This window comes from Melitaea cinxia, chromosome 30 (genome assembly GCF_905220565.1).
Source record: "Melitaea cinxia chromosome 30, ilMelCinx1.1, whole genome shotgun sequence".
In the NCBI taxonomy this organism is placed as follows: Eukaryota; Metazoa; Arthropoda; class Insecta; order Lepidoptera; family Nymphalidae; genus Melitaea; species Melitaea cinxia.
The window spans coordinates 7,277,757-7,282,114 of NC_059423.1; positions in this window are offsets into that span (position 1 = coordinate 7,277,757).

A 4,358-nucleotide genomic window follows, 5' to 3' on the forward strand; every position below is an offset into this window, starting at 1 on the left:
TGCTAGCTTTTTTAAAAAACATAGTTATATAATAAAATTGCATTAAATTAAATATAATACGCGTATTACGAGTATTAATACATTTTACTAGAATTACTTAATGTGAACTTCGACCATAATGTTTTATATAAAAATTTGGCAGGTTTTCTGAAAATCCAAATTTAAGGGATACATGGAAAAAAATTGTAATAACAGACAGACCTGGACGCTCACAAAAAATAGTGTAATTTGTTCAGATCATATCAATACCACTAACTTTCAAGTGTTGGCGAACAATAGAAGGATTAGTCGAGGGCACCAAACCAACACTAACGCCACACTGTTTTTGTCCCGTAAGTTTTTTTTTTGTCTCATGTACAAGGTAATCAAGATATGGTTCACCATTGTCATAGTAGTGAAACGAAACTTAGATTTGTCAACTTTGAAAATTAACAATGTTAAATCCATCCTTTCAGAGTCATCAACAAATCATTCAATCTAACAGATGACAGGCTATCGTCTTATGATGCCATTAGTGCTACGCTCCCTATTCCTGATTCGTTGAAATCACAGTGTACATCATCAACTCCTCAAAATGTGGGTTAATTTTAAATCGTTTATTGTAGACTGGCATTGTTTGGCACAACAACGTTGCACCAAACGTATTGTGACATAATTATAATAGTTAGACATATGCTGTCGCGACACTTTTTAACCGACTTCCAAAAAGGGAGGAGGGTCTCAATTCGAGTGTATTTTTTATGTATGTTACTTCAGAACTTTTGACTGGGTGGACCAATTTTGATAATTTTTATTTTAATAGAAAGCTGATGTTTATCATGTGGTTGCGCTTAAATTTCATCGAGATCTGATAACATCTTTTTGAGTCACTTTTGATAACGCGTATACAGGGTGGGGATGACAATACGACAATAACTTTGACATCGTATATGTAATGATATTCCAAGCCCACATACAAAAATCAATAAAATACATCCAGTAGTTTAGTCAAAAAATATGATTTTTCATTTTTTAAAATTACTACGTGTTGTATAACATTAATAAACGGTCACCCGCAGGTTAACGACCCTTTGAGCGCGATCGGTACAAACATAATATTACGCGTACGCGTAATTTAAAAACGTGCAAAATTGTTATCTATTTTGGTAGGTCAGTGTTGTGTTAAGACATATTAAAAACATTTGTTAAATAGTTTTAATATTCGGTATGATTCTAATAATTTTCTTTTTATAATTGTTTGTTTTTTAAAAAATTATTGTTTCTTTTGCTTAAATTTTAAATTCTGAAAATCTAAATTCTGAATCTAACATAGTTTTTGCAAGTAGGTAATATCACGGGGAGCACACATGGCATATCAACAATATTTAATAAATTTAAGTATTTCATTGACTATATTTATTTCAAGATCAAAATATTCGCGAAACTTTTGCTCAAACAGTTCAACAAATACGATGAAGACGAATAACAACAATTATTAATAATAAAATACCACGTTATTACATTAAAATATTAAATCTTGCAACAGCTGAAAAAAACAATCAACGTGGCACGTGTGTTGCAATGACCCTGAGAACGTCTAACGGTGTAAAGGACTGCTGTGCCAGGGCTGCTAGAAAAATTTGTCACACTCATACAAAATTTTCTGTGGTCATATTTTTTAACAAAAGAATTTGTTGGCTTAAAATTCGTATCATTTTCGTTTCTTCTTATTAATTGCTAGGCTAATAATGTGCCCTTAAGGGTATCATTGGATAAACTGTTTCTGCTGATTAAATTAACTTCGCTGAATTCTCGTTCACATTACAGATTGCACTGTAATGGGGAAAACATAACAAATTTAAAGCAAATTGAGCCAGTGTTTTATAATTTTCAAATTGTTTTTTATTTCAAAATGTATTTTTTTTTCAAGTCGCAATTATTACCACAAGATAAATTATAAGTTTCATTAGAAAGCAAACAAATACAGCCTTTATATGATTTTTCAAAGAGTCCTCATTCACATAAAAGTGGTAGGTTCATTCAAGTAAGGGAAATTAACGAAATTCAAGCTTGCCGGTGAATGATGTTTCTTTAATTATGAAATGCTTCCAGGTAATAGGAATATAAAAATCGCACATTTTGCATATGATTTTAGTCTAGCGATCGTACATGAGTAAAAATTAAAAAAAAAAATCGTATCGATTAAAATCGTACATCTGTCAGCCCTGGTGCGTAGGCTAGCGTAAACAAAACATGTTATAACCTGTTTTTGGTTTTTCCCTGAGTTGCCGCGTACGCGACAAGCGGCCAGTGGTCTCTGTGCCGTTTATTTAGGTACTCATGTTTCTTGATGTCATACGCGTTGATTTGTCAATTTTCTACATATGCGCACGAGTTTTGTTCGTTTTAATGAATTATTGGATTATCTCGAAAGACTTGGAGTGATTGTGCGATATTTTAACGCTTTATTTTTATAGTAACAAGAACATTAACGTAGAATAAATGCCTAGTTTAATAGTTATTAGGTGAATTGTGCTGTGTGGCTACGGCACTAAAGAATTTAGCCACCCTCTCTCTTCCCGTGGGTGTCGTAAGAGGCGACTAAGGGATAACAAGGTTCCACAACCACCTTGGAACTTAAGAAGCCGACCGATGGCGGGATAACCATCCAACTGCTGGCTTTGAAATACACAGGCCGAAGACGGGCAGCAGCGTCTTCGGTGCGACAAAGCCAGTACTGCGGTCACCAACCCGCCTGCCCAGCGTGGTGACTATGGGCAAAACACACGAGTTCGCGTTGTTTTTGGCGTAAACTTGTGGAGGCCTATGTCCAGCAGTGGACTGTATAGGCTGTAATGAATGAATGAAAAAAGGTGAATTGTGCGAAATTAGGCGCTAGTGTTAATAGTAAGAATAGTTTTTATTTTATTTACAATGCCACGTTATAATTACACAGCTTCGGAGTACATGATTTTTGTTTACGGAGAATGCCACGGCAAGGCTAATTTAGCAATACAAAAGTACCGGGAGAGATATGGGAACACCCGTATTTGTCCAACCGATGGCCGCACTATTTCAAATGCTTTTCAGAGGATACGGGAAGATCAATGCTTAATCCCGCATTTTCTGTGAAGTTTTGTAACAAACGACTTGTACTCAACAGACGTAAATACAGTTGATGAGTTAAAAAATAGAATTATTAGGCCTTTTAATAAATTAAAAAATATGGCCACTAATGGCGACATCATGTCAAAATTAATGAATTAAATTATAAGAAGATAATTATTTTAGATAGAATTTAAAAATTTAGTAACCTACTATGACCGACCAAACAAACCAACGTACCTAGTTCGTAGTAGTTCGTTGTGTCACCGCGCGTCATAACAGGTCAGTGAACCTATAGTCACACATGTTGTAGTATAATTTTATTATATTTTTCTTATTTAGTTTGTTTGAAAAAATCATTTTTTTGATTTTGACGTTAGAACTTTTTTGATGGTTTTGAAATACTCCTATAAACTAGTATTACCTGTGTTATCAATTTTTGTCGTATTGTCATCCCCACTCTGTATATTACATATATTGTGTTACTTGTCGATGTAATTGAAGTCAGTTTTTTTTTCGTTTGCGAGCAAATACAATTATAGTAGATAATGATGTATTCTACAAAGTCTTACTACATTTTGTATTTCTATTATCATAAGTTTTTGTAGCGCACGCAATGTAAGGACTTTTTTAGGATATTTTTTTATCCCTTGGGTTACATTATTGGAGTTTTAGTAAAGATCCCTAATATTTTTAAAAATATAGTATAACCTATGTCGTTCAAGGATAGTGTAGCTTCTCAACGATGAAATAATTTTTTGAATCGGTCCAATAGTTTCGGAGCCTATTCAATGCTAACAAACAAACAATCAAATCTTTACTCTTTATAATCGTTTATTTTACATGAAGATGATTTGTAGTATATAATAAATTAAGTCTATTTTTATAATAATATCTTACCTTTGTATCACTTTAAAAACATTATTTCCCTAACCGAGTAGTTGAATTTATCGATAATGCATATCGACAGTTGTTACAACCACGGCTGTTAGCAACTTTTCAGTGTAGTTGCGGTGTGTCATTATACTGTAATGACACAGAATGTATCTATGTGTGTGTGAAAAATGTAAGTGTGATTTTAATTTAGTATGTGTGAGTTTCGTAGTGACAGACGATTATTTTTGTGTGGGAATTAGATAAAGTGTGCATGTGTGTAATTTCCCCCCGCAAAAAATGACAGAAAGTTTTGTATCGGTAACAAACGCAATGGCTACTCCCCTCCGTGTTGCTCTATGATCAGAACACATTTAGAAAAAGTAAAAAGGCGCAGTCGT